Here is a 26013-nt window from a genome sequence, read left to right as displayed (position 1 = left end):
AGGGTAATATCGCTGGTGGCTAAAAGTTCCTTTTAATCTGGGCCGTCCTCCTGCTTCTGAAAGGAAATGGGGTCTTCATTAAAGCCAGAGGAGAGAGATGGAAACCTAGGTGTGTCGGGCTGGAGTGGTTTGTCGAGATAAGATTGTATTTTCCGAGCCAAGAGCTGGAGCTTGGTTGTTATATCAGGAAGGAGTGGGCTTGTGGGGTTGGAGATGTTTAAACTTCATAGGACATCAGGAACACGAGGGGCACAAAAAGCAGCCTTCTCCGCGGGCGGTCTGATTAAGTTACAAATGCACAAATCCAAGGAAGGAGGCAGGAGCCGGAACAGCAGAATGAGCCTAATTGGTTTTCCCTTACCTTCCGCTCCGCAGAACCTCTCCTGCTTCAGCGCTGTTTGTGTTTGTTTCTCAGAGGCCGACGGGCGGTTCTTTCTGAGCGTGAGATGGAGGGACAGGAGGGAAAATCCACTTTGCGGATTTTCTTAGGAAAGAGGCTCAGAGTCAAAACGCAGCTGGAAAATATGTCAGCCTGACACGTAGCTATGTTAATACATACGCGGACCTAGGGTGTGATCCTCTTCTCACTACACCAGGGTGAGAAACCCCAGTGAAGGCAATGGGGCGACAGTGGTATAAAACAGAGGTGCGATCAAAATAAGCTCCAAAGTCTATAAATGTGTGTAATAATATTCACATGGGCTTGTGTAAATGGATCAGGCATACTGGTTAAAACACAGTCGCAGGTGCAAATCAGGTGTGAAGAATCACTAGGATCACTAGCTCATTCACACAATGCAAATGGTGTAAATCTTTCTTCAAGCCGCGCAGCACCACAGAGTCTGTATCCTTTCCAAGCTGATGTCTTGAAGGGTGACGTCAGAAATGACCCTGAGAGAATCATCAAAGGATGGGAAATGTTAGGGGAGTAAGACTAACCACAGCTGGGACTGGCAAAAGGTTGTCAGTCGATAGATTTTAATGCTACACTCGATTTCAGTGCTCAGGGGAGGTGTACGTCCTGTGAAGGGGGAGTTTAGTCTGTCACACAGCAATATACCATGGCCACAAAGAAGAAAAAGAGAACGCAACTGGCATTCCGCTGTCTGTGATAGCTGAGGCTGGGTGTATCTGAAGCTCATGGAGGGGATGCTAGCCCAAGGAGACCAGTGAAGTGTGCTTGGTCGTATTTTTGCACATCTGCACCATCAACTGTGCATAGCAATTCAGCTTGTTGTCACTAGTGGGCAGGACGTGGTTTGTGGGTGGAGCTTGGAGGAGTACCACCCACCTCTTTCCTCTCCCTTTGCAAACCCTCAAAGGGTTGAAGGAGGCTAAAGACTAAGAAAAAGGGCCCCTGGATGTCTCAAGTCATTATTAATAGAGCTGTAGAGCCAATGGGGCTAATTCTATTTTCGCTCTAGTTTTACACTAGTGTATCTCTATTGACTTCAGATTTATCCCAGTGTAAGTGAGAGGACAGGCCCTTTAAATCCAGAGCTGATTGGTAGAGATTGGTGGTTGTTAGCATCTGATGTCTACCTGACAGACTACGTGCAATGAATAAGGGAGTCTCAGTCCAGTTGCTAAAGGATAATTAAACCATCACTGCAGTTTGCAGTAGCTGACAGGCCTCAGAAGAGAGGGCAAGGACTGGGTGGACCACGGAGACAGACCTCCCGTCTCCTCCAGAGAGCTGGATTCCCACAGAGCAGCATTGCAGAGGGGCACACGAGCAGGCTGGGAAGGAAAGATTTTTCCCATCCCACAAGAGATTTCAAGATTTCAAATTTTATTCCCACACCAAATCAGGACAAAACGCCAAAATCTTGACCATTTTTGCAAATCAAGAAGAACATTTTGGATTGGCTCAGTTGGAATGTTTCATTCTGACCTTTTAAAAAAAAAAAGACATTTTTTATTTAGTCCAAATTGGCTACATTTGTGAAACAAAAAGTCTTTTTCAAATGGGAAAACGTTTTTTCATTTCAAAAACGTTGGAATGGGACATTTTTGACAATTTCCAAATGTTTTCGAATGGGGACGTTTGTTGAAACTGAACCTTTCCCGGAGTTTAGACAAATCGACATTTAAAAAAAAAAAGTTTTATCAGAAAATTCCTGTCCTGTTTGTCGTAAGTAAAGTACTTGTAGCCCACATCCACGCCGGGGGGGTGCCCTGTGCCTCTGTAGTTCTGGCTGGGCCACTAACAGTAGGGTTACCATATTTCAGCAAGCAAAAAAGAGGACGGGAGGAGCCCCGCCCCCGTCCTGCCCTAGCCCCGCCCCTGCCCCTCCCACTTCCCGCCCCCCTCAGAACCCCTAACCCTCCCCCCCCGCTCCTTGTCCCCTGACTGCCCCCTCCTGGGACCCCTGTCCCTAACTGCCCCCCAGGACTCCACCCCCTACCTAAGCCTCCCTGCCTCTTGTCCCCTGACTGCCCCCTCCTGAGACCCTCCCCCCATCCTAACTGGCCCCCTAGGACTCTACCCCCTACCTGTACCCTGACTGCCCCAACCCTTATCCACCCCCCCACCCCCAGACAGACCCCTGGGACTCCCACGCCCCATCCACCCACCCCCCACCCCCTGACAGCCCCCCCCAGAACTCCCAAACCCCCCTCCCGCTCCTTGTCCCCTGACCACCCCTCCTGGGACCCCTGCTCCTAACTGCCCTCCAGAACCCCACCCCCTACCTAAGCCTCCCTGTTCCTTGTCCCCTAACTGTCCCCTCCTAAGACCCTCCCCTAACTGCTCCCTCCTAAGACCCCCCCTAACTGCCCCCCAGGACTCTACCCCCTACCTGTACCCTGACTGCCCAAAACCTTATCCACACCCTCCCCCAGAAAGCCCCCCCCCGAACTCCCGACCCCCCCGTCTCTTGACTGCCCCCTCCAAAACCTCCCTGCCCCTTCTCCGACCCCCTGGCACCCTTGTTGTTGGCTTTCGCCTAATGTTTCCATGAGCTTGCTCAGGAACGGCTCCGTTCGTCCCGGCAGGCTTGTCCCGGCAGGCTGGCTGGCGGGGGAGGACCTCCAGACTGCCGGAGGCGATCTGGAATGCAGGGAGGGAGGGAGTGATCTCTGTTGCAGGGGAGCGGAGGAGGGGCTGTCTCTGGCTGTCGGAGCCCCATGTAAGGGTACGTCTACACTACGAGATTAATTCGAATTTAGATAATTCGAATTTGGGAAACAGATTGTATAAATTCGATTGTGCGCGGCCACACTAAGCACATTAATTCGGTTTTTAACCACATTAATTCGGTGGTGTGCGGCCACACTACCCCATTAATTTTAACCACATTAATTCGGTGGTGTGCGGCCACACTACCCCTAATTCGAATTTACAAAATCGATTTTGGTGCTACTCCGCTCGTCGGGGTGGAGTACAGAAATCGATTTTAAGCGCCCTTTAATTCGAAGTAACTGGCTCCGTTGTGTGGACGGGTTAAGGATTAATTCGGATTAACGCAGCTAAATCCGAATTAAAGTCGTAGTGTAGACCAGGCCTAAGTTTCACCATCCGGCCAGCTGCCCTGTTAGCGTCCGGGGAGAAGTCCGGACATTTACAAATTCCCCCCGGACGCTATTTTTAGCTCAAAAATCCGGACATGTCCGGGGGAATCCGGACGAATGGTAACCCTAACTAACAGAGCCTGATGAGCCTGCCACGGCCTTGACTAACAAGAGTCAGCTCTTTCACGCTTTAAGTTCCAGAGGTCACAAGTTCAAACCCTGCTGCTGCTGCCCACCCACCCAGGGTGTCTTGTCACAAGTGAGCGGGTGTGGGTTACACTTGCACTGCCTGGGCCCTATTTGTTCTGTACAGAAACAGAGAATGGCAGTGTCCAGGATTGTCAATTTGGCCTCTCTCAAGGACGCTCTGTTCTGCTGAGTTAAAGACAGAGAGAGGAAAACCCCCTAATCAGAGGCACTAACAAAAACATGCGGTTGTGCACCTGCTGGAAGGCTTTAAAAAGCTATGGGGTGTGCAGTGCTGTTCTGGGAAAAGGTCACTGGCAGAGCAAGTGTGAGGAATTAGTCAGCTGGGTGTGGGGGGAGGAAGCGGGAGGGGGGGAGGCGGAATGAGCAGCCCTGGGAGCGGCGTTATCCGACTGCAGACTTTAGAGGGAAGAGCAGCTGGAGGCTTCAGTAATTCCTCGTGTTTTCTTCTGTATTTCATCTTGCCACGGGGTGGATTGTGAATGATGAGGAAGGGGGCATGGCCTATGGGAGGGATTGTGGGTAAGGCCCAGGCGTGGTAATCGGGAGCCCCGGGTTCCCTGCCTGGCTCTGGGACTTTGGGAGAGTCATGTCACCTCTGTTTCTCAGCCTTCACCTGTGTAAGACAAGGGTAACGAGTGGCCTGTCTCTCACAGGGGATTGTGAAGGTTAACTGATGCTTATCCGCATAGGTGTTGACTCTGTGGGTGCTCCGGGGCTGGAGCACCCATGGACGAAAAATAGTGGGTGCTCAGCACCCACCAGCCACCCGCCGATCAGCTGTTTGGCAGGTCCCATGGATCAGCTGTTTGGTAGCGGGCAGGAGGAGCTTTGGGGAGGGGGCAGAGCAACCGTGGGAAGAGGTGGGGCTTGGGGGAAGGTGTGGAGTGGGGGGCCGGGCCTTGGGGCAGAGTGGGGGTGGAGCCCACCTGGAAAAATGAAAGTCAGCGCCTGTGCTTGTCAGGTGCTTTGAGATCTCCTGGGAAAGACACCTTGAAAGCTTTAGAATTGTGTGATGTTGCCAGGGATCCATTTAATTTATTGAGAAATAAAACATGAGATGGCCGTTATGTCTGGCAGTGATTAGAAATCAAACGTCAGGTGGCCAGGTCACTACACTGGGACCCAGGAGCCCTGGTTTCTAATCCCAGCTCTGCCATAAATCTCCTGTGTGACCCCTCTCTGTTTCTGTGGTTCGAGCCTTTCGGGGCAGAGGCTCTCTGTCACGGGGCATTCAGGAGACAGCTGCTACTGTGATACAAATTATAATGGGCACGAAGAGTTCTCCAAGGCCTCACAGGGGGTAGGTTTCAGAACTAGGAGTAGAACTCAGGTGTTCCTGGCTCCCAGTCCTGTGTGCAGACCTCTCTTGTGATCAACTTGCCTGGTTTCTTTTTAATGAGAAATGCAGCTTTCATACGTGGTACCTTAGTTTTCCCTGGCGACAAGCACATGTTCATCTCAAGCCAGACATGTTTTGCTATAAAAGCTGTCAGAGATTATGGCCTGTACCACCGCTGTCACCAAGGGATCAGAGTGAGACAGGTGTGAACAAAACTGTTGTTTGTGTAACACTCAGACACATCCTGCATTCAAAAATTGGGGTCAAGAACACCCTTACCTATGCTAACTTCGCCAGCCCTATTCCCCTGAATGTCAGATGCAATAAAATAGTTCCCCAAATGCCAGACTGAGCATAAAGGATATTATAAACCTAATGGAGCACGTTCATAGTTCTAATTGCAAGTAAAATACCAGCAAATGACTGAATACTTCAGCAGGGTAGTTTAATAATTACACTGGGATGTGAGAGGCAGAATCAGGTTTGCTGCCAAGATGAGTTGAAGCTCGTTACCAGCGGAGTAGAAGGGGCTTTTACCAGTGGATTTTGGGGGAAGCAGGGAATATTAGCCAGCAAATGCTGGAATAAATTACAGAGGATGTGACCTCAGCATCTGCAGCCTACCAGAGTTCTAGCTCCCCAGGCAGACCCACACGGGAGGGGTCTTCTGTAGGTGATGTGATAACGGATAGGGTTGGTTGAAGAAGGGGCTTTTGTATGTGTTACTCTGAGGTCACTAAAATTCAGTCATTCTGAGCTCTGCCAGGTGTGAGACCCAGAACAACAGGCTGGCGAGGATGGGTTGGGATGTGAGTCTACGAGCTTGACAAGTGCTTTGTAAGGTCGTTGTTTCTAGTCTGACTGTAGTACAGTTTCTCCGTCCAAAACGGATAGGAATATATATATTAATTAACCAGGCTAGCTGGCCGGCAGTGGTTTCAGCACCCCACCTGCCGACCACGCTGACCGGTTCTCATTGTTTCCTTGTGCTCCTCCGTTTGTCTGTCCATATCCACCTGTTGTCTCTTGTCTGATACTTGGATTGAAAGCTCTTTTGGGCGGGGACGTCTGTTCTGTGATTGTGCAGCACTCGGCACAATGGGTCCTGGTCCATGACCGAGGATTCTAGGTGGTACTGGCATGCAAATGATAAATAATAATAATTATACCTGGAACCCATGGGCAGGGTAGGTGATGAACTGTGTGTGTGTGTGTGTGTGTGTGTGTGTGTGTGTGTGTGTCTGGAAAATGTCCAACAGCTGAAATACCACTAATGCTACTACACTGGTGCTGACAATGCCAGCAGGGCAAATATAGATGTGGCACAGATGGCATCCACTTCCTGCTTCTATCCCCGGGCTAGAGTAGGGGGAATCTAGCTGCCAGGCTACCCTAGCTCTTCCACTGTTGCTACCATGGTGGTGTCAATGGAATTGCGGTGCTGATAGATTTCCCCAAATAGTCCAGCGTAGACACAGCCAAGGCGTGTTACAAGTGTGCTAGGTGGTAATTGCCTGAGGCCAGGTCTACACTACAGAATTACTTCGGTATAACCGCGTTGCTCAGGGGTGTGGAAAGCCACCCCCCCTGAGCGACGTGATTATACCGACCTAAGCACCAATGTAGACCCTGCTGTGTCGTCAGGGGGGCTTCTCCCACCAACACATCTACCACCTCTCATGGAGGTGGATTAACTACGCCAGTGGGAGAGCTCTCTCCGGTTATTACGTAGAGTGTCTTCATTAAAGCGCTACAGCGGTGTCGGGGCAGCGTTTTAAGTGTAGATGTGCCCTCAAAAGAGCATGAAACAGGATTACAAGCCCTAATTTGGACAAAGTGTGTTAGGTTACAGTTGACAGTGTTCATAGAATCATAGAATCTCAGGGTTGGAAGAGACCTCAGGAGGTCATCTAGTCCAACCCCCTGCTCAAAGCAGGACCAATCCCCAACTAAATCATCCCAGCCAGGGCTTTGTCAAGCCGGGCCTTAAAAAGCTCTAAGGAAGGAGATTCCACCACCTCCCTAGGGAACCCATTCCAGTGCTTCACCACCCTCCTATGCAAGTCAGCTGACTATTTCATTGAACTCTGTGGGAGATGCTCAATCTATGAGATCAATTGCAAGAAATAGGAGGCATTGCTGGGTCCCTGCAATTCCCCTTTAAAGATGTGCATATTTACGAGGGTGCCCTTTACACTCTGTGTTCAGTGGACCATTGTCTACAGTGGCCTTGGGAGGGGAGGGGGTGAGCTCAGAGAACCTCACAAGCTGGCTACTACACGGACAAGCACAGTACAGACATCTACATAGACGGGAAGAAGTAGTGTTGGGTCTGGTCTGTACTCAGAGGAAGGGGTGTTGTGTGGACAAATACGTGAAGGATTATGAGGAACTCAAATACTACAGGGATGAGGCCAGAGAAGTACCTGAGAGAAAGAGACAGATGTGTATGGGGACGGATGGATAGATGTGTATGGGTGGTGTTCTTCCTACCAATGCTCCAGTGTAGTGCTTAAGGGCCCACTGACTTTCAGATGGGATATACTTCTGTGATCTCAAGCACTGGTGTTTATTAAAGCTTCTGCAAAATCAACGGTGTGTTCGCTCTGGCATCCTGGCTGTGTTCCAGCTGGAGTAATTATATCCCTCCTCCCCAAATTCCTCTTCGTTTCTATTAGACATAATTTTCTTCTTCACTTCCTGACCCAAACAGCTGCATAGGTTTGTTGTGCAGTGTTGATTAAACAGTTGATTCCTATAGATGGTTGTCAAGTGCTTATGGATCCTTTGGGATCTGAGCACAGGTGAAATGGAAGATATTAATAGAATTAATGGGTTAATTCCCTGCTACCAGCAAGTGCCGCAGTAGAAGTGAGTCTAATGAAAATGCCTATATTCCCTAAACTGTTCCATTTGCAGCCGATGATTCACCCGCTGCTCCCTTCAAACAACATTAACGAGATTAAAAGCCCATTTGCTAAATGTGTATGATCAAGGGGTAAGGGAAGCTACAATTAGCTTTTGACAAACCTGGCATTGCCAGCTTCCCACCCTGGTGGGGCACCGCCTTGTGCAGAGCTGTGCAGGTTTGGCGTCTCGCCCCGGGCTAGAGGAGGGGGAATCCAGGGGTGACTGTTGGGTAGTCTTTGTTGCAGAGGGATATGAAAGGCGGGAATCTTGCCTAGTGGTTAAAGAATGGGTTTGTTTGGATAAGGCTCTCCTCCGCCGCACCCTCACAAGAACATAAGAACGGCCATACAGATCAGACCAAAGGTCTATCTAGCCCAGTCTCCTGTCTTCCGACTGTGGCCAATGCCAGGTGCCCCAGAAGGAATGAACAGAACAGGGAATCATCAAGTGATCCATCCCCTGTCGCCCATTCCCAGCTTCTGGCAAACAGAGGCTAGGGACACCATCCCTGCCCATCCTGGCTAATATCCTCCATGAATTTATCAAGTTTTTTTTTTGAATCCTGTTATAGTCTTGGCCTTCCATCAACCTCATCAAGGTAAAAGGTGTTAATCTTTGTCTACACTAGGGAAAAGATCAGGATCCTCTAACATTAGCTAAACCTGGACTGCCTCAACCTCTTCTCTTTTTTTTCCCTACTCCAGAGAGACCTAATCAGACTGAAAGCTGAGTTCTGTTCCTTTCCTTCAGCACTGGCTTGCCGTTTGAACTTGTAACCTCTCTGTGCCCTAGATTCCCCATCTATTAAGTGGGGAATAATGAAACCTACTCCCCAGGGCTTTAAGAATTAATGTTTGGAGAACACTTGGAGATCTGTGGGTAGAAGGAGCTAGGTATAGTTTGAATTTAGAGCTAAAAATATTCAGTGATTACGGTGTTCAGCTCCAAAGTTTCAGTTCAGCTCTGTCTCTAGTAAGCATAAAGTATTGTCACTATGGGGCTTCCTTTTGTCACCAATGGGAGGCAGCTACATTTGGAAGCATTTGTGGAGTTTTCTGTTTAGTGTTCAGTGGCCTAGCAGGAAGTGGGATTCAAGACCAGCACTGGCTAAAATAAATGTCAGCTTAGATGTCAAGGGCTTAAACATCAGTAGATACTGTAGTTGCTATAACTAGATAGTGTAATATCGGCTGATATTGTAGCCAAGCTGGTACCGTAGACCCTATAATAATGTAGTGATACAAATACTGTAGATGTATTGGAGTCATTCAGGTGATGGTTATGGGACTCCTGCAAAAGAAAAGAAAAAGCATTTAGGAACGTATACCTAATAAGGGAGGCGAGTGGTCCAACTTTTTCAGTGACATGGGCTACGGGCATAGCACAGGCAACATACAGAAACAAAATGGCGTCCTCTGCACAGCACAACTTTGTGTAACCCACACACCTCCTGGGTGTGGTGTTCTGTCCCATCTGGTTTCACTGAGCCCACTTAGAGAGAGGTTAATGAGTGTGCTCCACAGCCTTAGCTACCAGCCATGTGGCTTTTAGCTCATGCATTTAGCTCCAGAGGTCCCAGGTTCAATCCTGCCCACTGATGACCAGGGTCTGTCGGTGTTACGCACTAGCCGTGCAAGATCCCACTGCATGGAGGATGCCATGTGGTAGCATAAAATGGCAGGGGCTGGACAGGATTGTCCCAAAGGCCAGATCTTGCCAGCTGGCCACCAGTTGGACCTCCTAGAAGCACTGAACTGGGATGCAGGAGACCTGGATTAAAATCCTGGCTCTACTGGTGACTTTAGACAAGTCATTTCCCTTCCCTGTGCCTCAGTTTCCCTGTCTGTAAAATGGAGATAAAGATACTGCTCTCCTTTGTAAAACCTTTTGAGATCTACAGATGAAAAGTGTTGCATGAGAGCTTGGTATTGTTAAGCAGAGCTGGTGAGAAAAAGCTTTTTTTTTCTGTAGCAAATGTTTAGAAAAACTAATGAAAATTCATTTTCATCTACATTTTTCCATAGAAAATTCTGAGTTTTTGCCAAAAACAAAAATAGTTCAAGCAAAAATGAAAATATGTTGCATTGCAGCTGCATTTCAGAGTGATCATGGGAGATGAAGTCTGGTCAGGGAGCCTGGCCCATTGGGGAAAATGGGAGTACAAGGGACCTGAACTACAACTCCCATGAGTCATCATGGCAGCATTTCAGAATCAAACTATTTCCCTTTTGGGGCATTCTGTTTTTGACAAAAACATTTGTTGTTTTCATGGAAAGCAGAAACATTTTTGTGGGGGGAAAAAAAAATTGTCCATAAACCTAATTTTCATAGAAAAACAGATTTGACGGAAATTTTTCAGTCAGCTCTATAAGTAAGTAATTGTAACCAACCTTGCCAGCGAAATAAATTATAGTGCTATGTTTGGCTAATTTAAGATAATGACAACAGACAATGACACTTGTGCTTCCCTCCCACCAAAGACAAGGATGACTAATGGTTTGTGGCCGCCTGGCTGTGCGACTGCTGCCTTCTCTCCCTGAGCTAGGAATTCCCTTCATGATGGCCAGGCATGGTGCCGTGCTAGGCATAAGGAGACTAAGCAATTGTTTAGGGTCCCAAGCAGCTCAAGGAGCGTCCCTTTTGCTTATTATAAGAACTTGCCTGTTTTGGCATTGTGGGGGTGCCCTCCCCTCAAATAGTCCTGCTTAGGGCCCCCAGTGGGCTAGCTCACAGTCTCCTCCCCTCCCCTGCCTCTAGATTTGCCGGCTGTGCTTCACTGTTTAAAAATGCTGTGAGGTTGTGTTGCTCAGTAAATGCAGCAGGCACATGAGCGAAGGGCTGGTGTCTCTTTAAAAAGAGCACTTTGTGAGGTGCAACAGGAAGACGGGCCTTTCCAGCCCAGTGTGGTCAACACTCATGAATTTACTGTGAGTCTTGCAGTCCTTGGTGTTTTTCTTAAAGTCTCAGCTGCTGGAGTCATGGTGTTACCTGAGAATCTCAGCTTTCTGTGGAGGTGGGAGGGAAGGGAAGAGAAGTTTCTAGCCCTCATGGTTCAAGAAAAGCTTGAAAACATGTATAGAGTCCGGCACGGAGACAAAATTTATATCCGCGGATGTGGATATAAATCGGATATCCGCGGAGCCACAGGGATCTACTGGGAACTGAAAGCAGCAGCATGTCGGGCCGCCGCTCGCAAGATCCGGCGCCCTATGTGGGCAGCTCCTCTGGCCTGGCTGTACCGCCCCCAGCCCCTCCCACTGGCACGGGTACCAGGCTGACCATCAGCTGTCCCTGGTCACGCTAGAGTATGCAAGAGGCTCTGCCAATGTACCATAAAGGCTCAGAAAGCTGGAGGGAAATGGAAAGAATCCAAAATGTATTGATTTTTCTAAAAAAAATAAAACTCACGATTTTTAAGCAGTCTCATTAGTTTGGAATGTTGAGACTTGGAAATATTGCTGTTGGTTTTTTTAAGATTCTTTGTTTTCCATGGGGAAGAAGAGAGAGATTTTTTTTTTAAATGTTGCTATTGTTGTAATAAAATCTGGAATTGGTGAATAGCAACCACTCATGGAGAATTCCTTCTCATAATCGCCAGACTTTGGCAGGCCTCCAGGCAGCCTGCCCGGAGGAAAGAATTTATTCTGAATTATCACACTGTCCTTCCTCACTTTTCCAAGGAACTGTGCTCTGTGTAGGTCCTGAGCGGAGTTGGTGACCCACCAATCACTCTGCATTTGTATAGTGCATAGCAGAGTGAGCCCCTGGATTTGGTTTGTCCCTAGACACACGCAGCAGTAAATCTGGAGTGACTCCACTGGAGTCACTCCAGATTTACACCACAGATGAATGTTGTCCAGAGCATTTACTCCACAACCAGCCATTTTTCAGACACACATGGGGCTGAATGTAAATGGATGTGCTTCCATTAAAATCAACAGCGTGATGCTAACTTACACCAGGTAAGAGTTTGGCCCCATCAGAACTAGTTCTGAGTTCACACTTCAATTACAGCTTTGATGTTACTGGAGTTACACCAGATTTTCACCAGCATCATTGAGATCAGAATCAGTTCTGCCCTCTCAATCGGCATATGGGGCCAGAATCTGACCTGGGATATTGGTGCAAATCCAGAGAAACGCCACTGAAGTCAGTGGAATTCCTCTGGATTTAAAGTGGGTGCATCTAAGATTAAAACCTTGCTCCCACATTGACTTGTTTATCACCGGCTTCTTTCCGATGTTTGCTCTTGTAACTTCTTGCGAAGTTCCTATTGCATGTTCTAGAATCGCTCTGTGTTATAGATCTCAGTGGCTCGCATGTCAAAGAAAAGTTAGATACTATGGGCCAGATTCTCATCTGGTGTAAACCATTGATGCTTCAATTGACTTCAGTGAAGCTACAGCAATTCACACGGGCTGACTATACGGTACCATGTGAGCGCTCCTGCTCTCACGAAGTCTGTGGGATCTAAGCAAAGAATGGCATTGCAACAAATAAAAGCTGCAGGAAGATAAAACAAAACTTGCTGGAGACACTTGTAAAGAGAAGTACAAAGAAGCCAGCCTGCCAGCGTAACCTGGAGGCATCGCCTGAGTGACACTGCCTGATGTGGAAAAGAATTCAGGTTGTAGGAGTTCGGCGCGCAAAGCACCTGGTTCACGAGGCTGTTAAAAGCCTGAGACTTTGGTTCTCAGAATCAAACACCTTCAACACAAGAGTAAAACCAGGGCAATCTGAAATCCATAAACCAAGGGCTGGGCAGACTGTACAATTCTCCCCGGAATGTACTGACATGGATGAACTTTTTATTTTGGGCACTAACGAAAGCTGCCAAATTCCCAAGTATCCCAAGTTTATTTTTTTCAGTAAAACTTTGAGGGAGCCTCCAGAGGCCAAGGCCTGTCAAATCTTTGACAAAAACACAGGCAAGGAGCATTATTTGGGAACATAAGAATTGCCATGCTGGGCCAGACCAGGGGTCCATCTAGCTCTGTGTCTGGTCTCCAACAGCTAGAGCAGGGATAGCCCTGTGGCCCAGCCTAGTGCTCCAACCACTGGATGCCCTGGCTCAGTTACTGCTGTGCCACAAATATGTACCTTGGCCAAGTCCCTTAGTGGCTCTGTGCCTCAGTTTCCCACGTGTAAAGAGGGCAATTATGGAACAATGGGTTCATAGGGGAAGTTTCTTCCTAACCCTGTTCGGCTAGTGCTGGGCTGAAGCCCTGAAGCATGAGGGGTTTGTTCCCTTGTGAAAACATTTAAAACTGGGTAAAATTTTCAAAAACACCCTAAGCCTCATTTTCAAAAGTGACTCCGGCACTTAGGAGTCCAAACCCCATGGATACTCGAGCTTCTGGGCTCAGATCCACAAAGATATTTAGACACCTAACTCCTATTGATTTAAACCCTTTGAGTGTCTGAGTTGCTTAGGCACTTCAGAAAATACTGTCCACTATCTCATGTAACTGTATGTTCTCACTATTCGTATAAATGTTTTTAGGGGTTGAATCTTCAAGTCACTTTCTATCTATCTGTCACTCCCATTCCCTTGTTATGCATGGGCCTAATCCTGAAGTATGCAGAGCCCATTCCTCTCCACCTAGTTCTTATCATCCTTAGAACTTTAGAGCACTTTACAAAGGAGGGCGCTATCATTATCCCCATTTTACAGAAGGGGCAACTGAGGCAGAGAACTGAGGACAAGTGACTTGTCCAAGGTCACCCAGCAGGTCAGAGCTGGGAGTAGAACCCAGATCTCTTGAATCCCAGTCTAGTGCTCTGTGCATTAGGATGCGCTGAAAAACGCAGTCAATTCTAGGCTACGGCAAACCCAGGCAGGGTTCAGACAGGAGAAATCCTGCATAATTCAAATAGTAACCCTTTGTGTCCACTGTCTATCGACGGGCAGCCACCGCTCTATGTGAATTTCATAGATTTCCAAAAAACCCTTGACACAGTGGCTAGAACAGTTTTATGGCAGTTGCTATGCCACTGTGGAATCCCCCAGAAATTTGTGAATATTATTCAGACTTCCTTGAAACTATGAAATGTCAAGTAATACATAGCAGTAAACTGACTAAGCCATTTGACATGTGCAGTGTTGTTGTAGCCATGTTGGCCCAGGATATTAGAGAGACAAGGCGGGCGCGGTAACATCTTTTATTGGACCGACTTCTGTTGGTGCGAGAGACTAGCTCAAAACAGAAGTTGGTCCAATAAAAGACATTGCCATTTGGAGTAACTGCCAGCATCAGACAAGAGTGTTCTATCCATGACCTCCTCCTGGTAATGGATTGGGGAGAGATCATAGAGCAACTAATGGACTTCCATTTGGAAGCTAAGGGCTAGTCTACACTGGGGGGGGATCGATCTAAGATACGCAACTTCAGCTACGCTATTCGCATAGCTGAAGTCGAAGTATCTTAGTTCTACTTACCTGGCCGTCCTCACGGTGGCAAGTCGACTGCCGCGGCTCCCCCGTCAACTCCACTTACTCCTCCTGCCAAGGTGGAGTACAGGCGTCGATTCGGGGATCGATTTATCACGTCTAGACGAGACATGATAAATCGATCCCCGATAGATCGATTACTACTCGCCGATCCGGCGGGTAGTGTAGACGTGGCCTAAAAGACCTCGATTTTGCAGAGAATGTCAACCTGCTGTCCCATGCCCCCACAGATATGCAAGCTAAAACAAATGATCTCCAGACCTCTGCACAGTTCGTAGGGCTGAAAATCAATACAGAAAATTAAAACCATGAGCATTGAGACACAAGAAACACCAATAACACTTTCTGGAGTTGATGTAGAAGAGGTCAGATGCTTCACGTATCTTGGCAGCAGCGTAAGCAAAACAGGTGGAAGAGAGGAAGACATTAAAGCCAGACATGTCTTCTCAAGCCTAAAGCCAATTGGGAGAAACCGAAACCTTGCCATCCAAAGTAAACTTTGAATATTTAACACCCCTCTAAAGTCTGTCTTACTGTATGGTGCTGAAACTCGGAGACTTATCAAAATGATAGTGTCCAAACGCCGTGTGTTTATACATAGCTGCCTTAGACAACCCTCAACATCAGATGGCCAGAAAAAATCACAAATGAAGCGCTTTGGCGGTAAGGAGCACAAAACAGAAGTTGATGGAACAGGAGATTACGGATCGAAAATGGAAATGGCTGGCAGAGACAGGGAGCAAGGAACTGAACAACCTAACAAGATAGGCGGTGGACTGGAATCCCCAGGGCAAGAGGCAATGAGGTAAGTCTAGGACAACTTGGAAACGCACAGCTGAAAGCTATTAAAGTGACATGGGAAGAAGCTAAAACTGCAGCCGGAGATTACCCAAAATGGGAGGTGGTGGTGAAGGCTTTGTGTTCCACATGGAATAAAGGGGGATAAGTCAAGTCAAATTCTCACCATTTCACAAGAAGTGCCCTGCACTTTGCAGAGTCGAGACCCGTGCTCTGTGGCCTCTTGAGGCATAGCTCATAGTAAATTGCATATATAAATTGGAACGATCCCATTTACGCTATTTAGATTAAGAAGGCTATTGGGGCCTCAGTACTTCCTGGATGCACTTGTCTGTGATTAAGGCAATTAGGAAGCCCATGAAATGTTTCCTTCTACAATGTTCAGGGCATTGGTGGCTTCAGTGGGGGATACGCTGAGTTCAGTGAATGCATTTTCTTAAGATGTACATATTACTTTGGAGAGACCCTGCCAAAGTAAAAATATCTCTCTCACACACACACACAACTGCACTAAGGTTGCAAAGTTAGGAAATGCCCTAATTAAGGCTGCCCATGCAACCATAACTCAGTCTCCTTGTGCGTGCGCATGATCGTACCGTCTTTACTTACATGACTGCTATTGTTGATAAAATGAGTGAACACCAAGATAGGTGCAAGGGGAAATAGTGATGAGGACAGGCCTTGGTCTGGGTCACTTGGTAAGCTGGGCCAATTCAAACAAAAGGCCTTCTACTACAGCGAATGAAAGGCCATGCATCTAGGAAGAAGGAATGCAGGAATCCATAGCTACAGAACGGGGGCCTGTATTCTGGAAAGCAGCGACTCTGAAAGGATTTAGGGATCAGAGTGGACAAGCAGCTCCACGTGAGCTTCCAGTGTGACGCTGTGGCGAAAAAAGGCTAATGCCAAACTGGGATGTGGAAATGGGAGTAGTGAGTAAGAGCAGCCAGGAGATTTTACCTCGGCATGCGGCACGGGTGAGGCCAACCTTAGAAAACGCTGTACAGTTTTGAGGCCCATATCTTTTTTAAAAGTATGTGGCCAACTTGGAGAGGATGCAGGGAAGAGCCACAAAAATGGGACAAAATGCCTTAAAGAGATTAATCTGTTTAGCTGATCAAAAAGAGGATTGGGAGGTGACTTGATTATAGAGCAGAAGTACCTTCACAGGGAGAAAACACTGGGTAGCAAAGGGCTATTAACTTAGCAGAGGAAGGCAGAACAAGAAGTGGCTGAAAGTTAAAGCCAGATGCATTCAAGATACAATGCACCATTTTTTAACAGTGAGGGTGAAAAGCCATTGGAACAAACTGCCAAGGCAGGTAATGGATTCTCCATCTCTCACTGTCTTCAGATCCAGCCTGGATGCCTTTCTGGAAAGTATCTGTAGTCAGACAGAAGTGATAGGGTTCACTGCTGGGTTAACTGGGTGAAATTCTCTGACGTGTGTTATATGGAAGGTCGGACTAGATGATTCAATGTCCCTTCTTAGCCTGAAAATCTAAGCGCCACATTCTATGTCTTCCACAGAGCTCCTGCCTCGTTCAGTATGTCAGACATATGGTGCTCGGGGAATTTATCAGCCATTTGCTGACGACAGAGGAATGTTGAGACTTAGAAATCCAGGGTTCTACTCTGAGTTCTGATGTGAGGTGTGCTCAAGTTCCCATAGACCCTCTAGCCCCTGGCCCCTTCTGTCCATGACAGCCTCTCCTTGTGTCAGTTCTAGTCTTCCTCTCTTCCCCTCCCCGCTCAGCTCCTCATCCCAGTCTCTTGCCCCATCCTATACTGCCTCCATGTCCCAGTGCCAACCCCGCGTTGGCTCCTCACCCTTCTGCAAGCCAGTCAGGCTGCTTCCTCCTCTTCCTCCTCCTCACTGCCTGGGCATCAGCAGGGGGACGTTGTCTCATCCGGGTTCTCAGGCTCCCTACTTTCAGTTCCCATACTTGGGGCTACAACAAGGTTGCTAAGAGGAGCAAGGGCCAGGAAAGTCCTACTCGGTTCCCATGACCCTGGGATGGCGCATACACAGTACAGGCTGCACTGGGAGAATCTGGCTGCCAAACGCTAACAAATCTCTACTGAGCATATACCTACTGAGACTTTTCAGGGGTTCATAACTCGACCAAATTGGGGCAGATGTTCACGGGGATGGCCTGGAGGCCTATCTGCCAAGTTGAGAGCCCCATTGTGCAAGGCACTGTAGTAAAGAGCTTGCACCTGGAACAGAAAAGATGGACAAAGGGAACCAGCAAGTAGAGGCACAAAGAAGTGAAATGACTTGCCAGAGGTCACCCAACAAGACATTGGCAGAGCCAGAATTAGAATCCAGGACTCCTGGCCCTAGTTAGTTTTGAAGGCAGCATGGTCTCATAACTTTATTCAGTTCTCATATTTATAACTAAATATATGAAAGGGGGAGGAGGTGCAGCACCTGAATTTTTTTTCCCTCCTTTCCAGGACACCTTTTAAAAGTCAGCATCTGACCAGCATTACCAGAGGGTGGTATCTAAGATACTGTAGCAATTCCACATTCTAGGCCTCAGGGTTGTCTGTAGTGTCTCAGAACCCACTGTGTGCTTGTTAGCTATTGAATAGTGACCACTGTAATTTCATTAATAGCCTGTTCCCTTTATTGACCTTTCCTGTCTATTCTCGGGAAGCAGCATAATCTACTGAGTAAGGCACGAGACCAGCACTCAGGAGACGTGAGTTCTAATCCTGGCTCTCCCCCTGTGGGAGTTTGAGAAGCCATTTTCCCTCTCTGTACCTCTCCTTCCCCTTGCAACCTTTGTCTATCTTGCCTCTGTAGACTGTAAGCTCTTTGGGGGCAGGGACTGCGTGCTTACGATGTGCTTGTACCTTGGGGATTGTACGTGAGACCCTAGACTGCGCCTTCATAAAAATAAGGGGGAACAATTAGTGAGAGGAAGGAAGAGAGGAAGGGAAGAGCTGAGGTAATTAAGAGGAGAAATTCTGCAGCAGGTTGGAGGTTCAGCTGCCAGCTGGATTGATGTGCAGCCTGGGGAACTTCCAATGGTTTTCTTTGACTTTCAAATAGGAAAAAAATAAGGAAAAAAAATAGGCTACAATTTGCCAGAATGCGCACATAGCCCTCACGCCCCAGCTTGTTTAAAAATTGTCCATTGAAAAGATTTTTCAGTTGATGGCAACTACGGTTGTTTCCTAAAATAATGACCTTCACGCAACAGCCTCTGTGGAAGCATGGCCTAGCAGGCTGAGTACAAACCTGGGAGCCAGGAACCCTGAGTTCTATTCCTAGCTGTGGAAGTGGTTTCCTTGCATGGTATTCAGCCAAGTCCCTGTGCCTCACTTTCCCCATGTTTTAGATGGGAGTGATAATACCCACCTCAGAGGGGTGTTCTGAAGATTGGTGATTCTCTGCTTTTTCTGTACCTGGACTCTTCCCCCATTTACTACTCCTGGGGGAATTCTGCACCAAAATTTTAAAATTGTACAAAATTCTGCATATTTTATTTGTCAAAATAACACAATATAATCACTCCAGTTTCAATTATTTAAACTACAATACAATGGATGGAGAATAGGAGTGGGGAGCATTGGAAGAAATCCCCAACCCCCCTCTGTCTAATGGTAATATAGCTAGTATTGATCCTTTTCTTCTAGTTATTAGTCAACAAATATATGCAGCCATATGCTCAGTGTTACATCACCGGCAACTGAAGAGCAAGTGAAGACTGGGGAATCAAACTCGTGATTTATATTGGCTACTGACCATCTCCAGGAAGGTCAGTAGTAAACAGTTCATGGAGCATATTTTGATAAGAAAATTCTTCAGTCCAAAAATGTAGACTAAACACTAAAGCACCATAAGCATTTATAAGGCCATACTGTCCTTTACACCCCTCTGGCAATGTAAAGGAGCCTTAAAACTTTTACATCTGTTTTATACTCCTGGGGAAATTCACAAAGACAATGGGAACAATTCACTAAGCAGGCAGGCTACTACATTCTGCTCTGCCTGAGGGGACAGAGCCTGCCCCATGCCTACCTCCTCAGAAACACCCCAAAGCCCTGCCCCACCACACTGAGTGTGCCACAGTAGTGAGTGAGAGGGACAGAGTGTCTCTCTCTCTCTCTCTCACATGCATGACTGCCCAGCTTTCCTTCCCCCCCGCCCCGGCAGTGATTTACATCTCTACCAGCTGCTCTGAGTGCCCAAATCGACCTGCCTGTGCTGCCAGGGAGGGGTGCTTGACCACTCTTGTGGCTTCCCTTTGCTTCCCTGTCAGAAGTCATTTTTCTGCGGGAAAGCAAAGAAATCTGCGGGGGCCATGAATTCCGCGCACGCGCAGTGACACAAAATCCCCCCAGGAGTATATCTAACCGGGATCTATTTAGTGATATGGGAAGGGTATTTTAGTTAGGAGTGCTGATGTTTGGGGGTTGAGACCCCCTGAGCTAGTTCATATCTGTCACATGCTTTGAAGATTAAAAACACAGAGCCTTCTGTTGTTGTTTACTCCTGGGCCCAGCGGGTATAAAATACTCCCCATCCTGACTCGGTAGCATTTTGCAAAGGGGAAGATGACTCCATAAAGTGCCAGCAGTGGAGAATCAGGCCCTGGGAGGAGTATTTATTTTTGGATTGGCACCAAGTAGCTCTGACTACTTTCTAGACATGTGACCTTGGAAGGGTTCACCTGGAACCAGATTCTGGTCTGTTACAGCTACGCAAACCTGCAGTAACTCCATTGACTTTAATGGAGCTACTCCTGATTTACCCCAGTGTCAATGAGATGAGAGCAAAGAATAGCATATTGAAATAATAACAACGAATGCCATTGAAGGAGAGCTGTAATTAGATGGTCACCTGAACAGGTTATTAGGAAAAAACTGCCTGTGACTGAACTTTATTACTTCTTGCTCTTTCGACCGCCATGGTTCAAGCCAAACTTCATGGTGCTTAACATCTGATTAAATGTTAAACGTCTCTAGAAATGGCCAATTGAAGTCAGACGAGAGAGAGCGGCCGCGAGGGCCCCATTAACCCCAATTGATTATATGATAGGAAATGTAATTTACCTTTAAGGCCCTGTCGATCTAAAGGACTGAAAGTCACTGACGTACAATGGGGTTTTTAATAGTACACTTGTTCCTGGTAAGCCTCCATAATCAATTTCTCTTATCCTCGTCTCTTGTATTATCCATTATAATCATTTTTTCCTCACTCCCGCAGCGAGCGGTTTTGCATTCAAAACTTGTTTTCAACCCTGTGACCTTTTTCGGTTTTAATATGAAGCCTCTGAATAATCATTTAATGTGTGTTATAAATAATTACACATGTACCCAATCAAACCTGAATCCTGGAATTTAATTACAGGGTTCGGCTGCTGTTCCTGGGTGTGTTCATGCTTTTCGGAAGTTAACAGCAGCCTTCAATTGAATTACAGACCTGTGGCGGGATCGAGTTATCGTGGATTACATTTCTGTTTTACAAGATGGGTTATTATTTGGCGTGTGTGAGCGGAGCCTGGAAACATACTCATTCCAAAGGAAAGAAGGGGGATGGAGGGTGGGGAGTGTTGCTTAATCACTTTTTATTATTATTATTATTATTGTTTATTATCAGCAGTCGGATGCCCTGTTCTTATCTTCTCGGATGTATTTGCAGAGTCTGTCTCAGTTGCTCAGAGCTTGGGATGGGGGCTTTTTTATCTAGCACAGTAGAGACTCCCAAACTGTTCTGCCTGGGTCCTTCTTCTTCATGGGAGTCACGGAGCAGCTCCTGCCCATCTAGGGCAGAAAGTGACACCCCCCGCCCCCCACCAAGGGCAGGCAGGCAGTTCATAGCCGGGGAGGCAGCAGGGCTTGGCAGCCCCCATTTCTAAAAGAGGCCATAGCAGTGCTGAGCAGGCCGGGGCCCCTTGTCCTCCCTCCCCTCTGCCCAAAGCCTCGTGCTCCCCACAGGTTTCAGGGGGTTTAAAACAGGCAGGGTGGAGGCCAGACCAGACCAGTGCAGCAGCGGGGAGAGCACGCAGGGAGTCCCCAGTGGTCAGGGATGGCGGGGGTGAGCATCGGGGTGCTGCTGGGTTGGACAGCGCTGTGTTCTCCCTCGCCTCCCCCCAACCCCCCCCCACGCCCAAACTGCTGGGGACTTCCTATGTCCTCTTCTTACTGCTGCCCTCATCTGGCCAGCCACAGCCCTGCACCCCACCTCGCACCTCTCCCCAATTAACCTCATCACTCCCCCCCCCAAGGGGGCATCATGCACAGTTTGAAAACCAGTGCATTAAAGGACATAAATAGAATATTACGCCCTGTAGAGTGAGAATTTGTATCCCTTCCACAGGCAGATTTTAACCCAAAACTCTATTATTATTTATCTTATGGTAGCGCCTAAAGGTCCAGACTGAGATCAGGACCCCATTATGCTGAGTTCTGTAGACACACATTGCAAGAGACAGTCCATGCCCTAAGAGTGCATCTTGTAAATAGACAAGAGTGGCAGGGGGTCTGAGGGAAGGGGGAGGAATATGTGATAATATAATTAAAGTAATGTAATGCATATGCACAGGGGGGCTGTGTTAAGGTTACATGGGCAGCCTTAATTCTGGCATTTCCTAACTTTTGAGTGCTTGACTTTGCAACTTTAATAATGTTATTTTAATGTAGGGTTGCGGGAGGGAGGGGTGTTAATGTAATTTCCTAAGATGTTTAAAACAGAAATTCCAGCATGTGAAACCAACATGACTCCCCACATGTGGGACATCAGCAGAGTTGGTACCTTTAGACCCACACCACAAATCTCTGCCTCTTGAGCTACCAGAGGATTTAGTAGCAATAGCAGGTTGTTATCCTCTACATTGACCAGCGCTAGAGGGGGCTGAGACACACACTTTGCCAGTGAGTTTCACAGTTGTTTGCTAACCGCAGAGGAATGGTGAGACTCGGAAATTTTGGGTTCCGTGCCAGGCTCTGGACAGCTCTGTGTTCTCATGGTCACAGACCCTTCTGCCCATTCCCCCAAAACTTGACCCCTTCTGACCCTTTCTCTCCAACCCGTCTCTTTCCCAATCCTGTCTCTTATCCCCCACCGGTTCCTCATCCCAGTCTGTGTCCCAGCCCCAGTCTCCTCCTCTCAGTCCCCTCACCTAGCCAGTCCCAGTCTCCACCTTCCTGGGCTCCTCACCCCAGTCTCCCCCATTAGGCTTCCCATCCAAGTCCCAATCTTCCCAGAACCCTGCTCCCAGTACCAGTCTGCCTCTCTGGGCTCCTCATCCCGGCCACCCCCCCCAGGCATCTGTGCTCGTCTCCCCATCTTGGGGAGTGCATCCCAGTGTTTGCATCCCAGGCCTGAGGCAGGCCCCCAGCATGGAAAAGAGCAGCCAAAATGGGTCATGCTTGGCAAATTTATAAGCAACTAAAAAGTGGGTCTTCTAACAGGAAGTGCCAGGCAACCTGAACTACGGCGAGCCAGCTTTGCCTCTAATATAAATGTGATGTCCTTCAGCCCTAAATCTCACTGAAAAGTGGCATGAAGAGCACCCTTTGAAGCCCAGTGGTTGTATAGAGTCAGAAGAAGGATCAATGGTCCTTTATTCTAACCAACAACATTCGTCTTCATAAAACTTCAGGGTTGTTTTTTTTTAGCTTTTGCTTTAATGAATTTTGTGACTTCCAGAGAAAACACACTGGGAAAAAATGGAGTGGGGGAGGATAATTGAGAAATTGCTTAGCTCTGTATTCATCTTAAAGCACGGAGTGCAGATCGCATAAGCAAGTGTGGAATTATATGTGATTAAAACCTCCCCAGCCTTTGTGAAAACTGGTCGTATCCACCACTTAGTCATTCAAAAAAACCCTAATGCAACAAAGGAGAAATTAATCATCAAAAAGGCTGCTACAGCTCAAGCTTGACCTAGAAAAAAGTTGGAAACCAGAACTAACGATTGATGCTGAATGCAATGACTCCATCAGACATTGCAGGGGGTTCACCAAGCGGTGGGCTTCACCGTTGTTCCTTCACCCATCCGTTTTGTACAGAGGGAGAGGGAGAGACTCATCACTCACTTCTTGAGTATGTACATTCCGATGTGTGTACAGCTGTGCCGGCTTATTCTTGGACTTGCTGAGATTTTTGCTAGCTCAGCAGAGTTGGGGCTAGATCATTGCTTGCTTGGGGGAGACCTCTAACCACATAGGTGCTCATTGGAATGGTGATGGGTGGAGAGTCAATGGGTGGCCTGCTTTCCTTGGAGACGTTGCTGATCTTCATGTGGGTCTTCTCCTGTTGAAGTCAATGGCTGTTTTGCTATTGGCTTCTGAGGAAAAGGGCAGCCGTATGTGCTCTGCTCATATAGAGGTTCCAGTGAGTAGAAAATTGCTTTCCAAAGCCTGTTCAGCAGATGCAGAAAGCAAGCAGACCCATCCTGCATGGGCTTGTTCACCCCTCCCCTGTGTTTTTTGGCCAGGAGAGGGCAGGAGGAACTGGACCTACCCCAGATACTGGGGTGCACAAATGAGTGAGTAAGAGCCACCTTCCTTCTGCTGTGGGTGACTCCCAACTTGATGGTGTCTAGCAAGTAATTCTGATTCCAATTCCTGTGGTATGTGATTGATTCACAGCAGGGCCGTTATCCTTATGGAGCGGAGAGGTAACCGAGTCACAGAGCTTGCCCAAGGTCGCTCAGGGAGTCTGTGGCAGAGGTCTCCAGAGTCCCAGGTTAGCATCCTAAGCACTGGACCATCCTTCCTCTCCCACAGTGGCCATCTAGTGAGCTAATTCCCTGCCCCTCATTTGAGACTGGTTTTGTGGCGGCGATACACCTGCCTTGGGGCACGCACCGCACTGTGGAGGCGGTTTGCCCAGTCAGTCGCTCAGGGAGTAGTAAGGTGGAAGCCAGCTCCAGAGGCGAGGGAGGGAAACATCTATGGAGGACATGAGCAGGATATGTGCAGGAGAAGTATCCGAGCCTGTCTTCTGATCCCACCGACACCCGTTCTGCAATGAGCCACTCCCGTGTCCATGTGGGCGTGAGAGATGCAGTAGGGAATTTACAGCCAGTCGTCGGGTTTTTCTGGCTTCTCAGAAACTCTGGGATCAGAACCATTTTCTGAACAGCATCAGATTCATTTCCTCCTCCCTCAGTGACCTTCTGAGGGCTTGGGACTTCTTCAGCATGATTGAGGGGCCGAGGGCATCTCACTTGTTTGTGTATCTAAAACAAAGGACACTTCAAACCATTGGCTGTAAATCTGGATACCACAAAGCCCCAGGCCTAGTGCACAGCGATCCTCATGGAGGCTAGTGTGCATGAGGCAGCGGCGGGAGGGGAAAGGCTGGGTATGAATATCAGAGGCACCATCACCCTCCTCCATAGAATGTTTGCTCATATCCCAATCCCAGCTCTACCAGTCACATCTGAGTCTTTCTGCTCCCTTCAGAAACTTGAGGGCTTCTTAAGAAATGCATAACATGAACCTAGAGATGTTATCTGTAAGGGCTTGAGCTGCAGATCACACGACCTAGATTAGAGGGGGAAATCCTACTTGCTTTACTCACAGGAGTAATCGCCTTCCTCTTGGGCATTGGTTTTACACTGGTGGAACTCTGTTGACTTCAATGAAGTTACTTCTGATTTACACCGGTGTAAATGTGAGGACTCAGGCCCAATGTCTTCACCAGAGCCACCCCCAAAAATTTTTGACCATGTACCTGCAGCAGCCACTGGCCCGAGCATGTCGCCTTCCAGCCTGGCCTGCCCAGATGCAGTGTCACTCCCCATCCCAGAGAGGGCAAGGCCAGGCTGGGCCCCAGGGGGGAGGCTGACCCACGGCAGTGGCAATGCAAAACAGACAGCTCAGGTTTGGTGTTGTGACCCCCGTGCACCAAGTCGCAATGCAACTCATTCAATTTTGGCCGCACTGCCCCGCCCCCTGTCATGACGGAGGAGCTGCTGGGCCAGAGTTGCATAGGCAGTGGGGTGGCCATTGGTGCTCCTTCCCGCCATTGCCAATGGTACGCAATGGTCTTCACTAAGCCTATTCCAGTGAGGAGAGAGGAGCCGAATTCACATGCCACTGTGTGATTTGATCCATCTCTCACTTACCCAGGTTTGCCTCTGTTGACTTCAGAAGAGTTATTCCAGATTTACATTGGGGTGGGATGAGCTGAGGCTCTGCTGTTATATTTTTTTAACACAAACACATACACACACACACACAGCCCAAGACATCTTAAAGAATCACAAATTAGTTATTCATTAATATGATGATGTTCTGATAGGACCTTCCATCCCAAACCACTTCATACATTGTATACACACAGCATCACTAAAATGCACCCACCTCTGCGTTGGAGGACAGCCAGCCATTTCAGCAGAGGACCTGCTATACCGTAAGTCCTGGTGCTGGGGTTGTGGGACAACTGGACAAATCTCTACTCTTATGAAGAGCACTGTGAGATGTTTTAATGTCCCCAAGAAGTAGGCAGGACTTGGGTTCTAGCAGTCTTACCCAAAGACCCTATCTAGATAAACTGAATTCTGGTTCTTTAGAATAGTTGTACCTTCTTCTGATACCAGTGTTACCCCTCTGCTGAGCAGTAGTAGGTGTCTGGGATCTTGCAGGTCAGTTTCTCAGTAGAGGAGAAATCAGTGATGCAGAGTCTGGTATATTCTTAGTGTAACTTGTTTTATTTACACATGTACATCAGTCCTGGAACAGAAGTGGTCAAACAGCATGCAGGGCTCCCAGGAATCTCAGCCCAACACCAACATCTGGTTCCCAGGGAGCAACTTTGCCTCAA

General features: G+C 47.9%; 1 protein-coding gene across 2 annotated transcripts in view; it reads left to right on the top strand.

The window, feature by feature from the left end:
* LOC112109329 (GDNF family receptor alpha-4) overlaps positions 1-26013 on the top strand; it is a 135355-nt gene that overhangs the window by 46198 nt on the left and 63144 nt on the right. Inside the window, exon 2 of one of the 2 annotated variants that reach the window (XM_026659552.2) lies at positions 15025-15228. The exons of the other annotated variant lie outside the window; for it this stretch is intronic. The gene's annotated coding sequence lies outside the window, so the exon portion shown is untranslated. The remainder of the gene's footprint in view (positions 1-15024; positions 15229-26013) is intronic. 2 annotated transcript variants of the gene reach the window in all.

Source organism: Terrapene carolina, unplaced genomic scaffold, assembly GCF_002925995.2.
Source record: "Terrapene carolina triunguis isolate 2854851 unplaced genomic scaffold, T_m_triunguis-2.0 Scaffold633, whole genome shotgun sequence".
NCBI lineage: Eukaryota > Metazoa > Chordata > Testudines > Emydidae > Terrapene > Terrapene triunguis.
The sequence above is the reverse complement of the archived record's forward strand: the minus strand, read 5'-3'. Positions and strand labels throughout refer to the sequence as shown.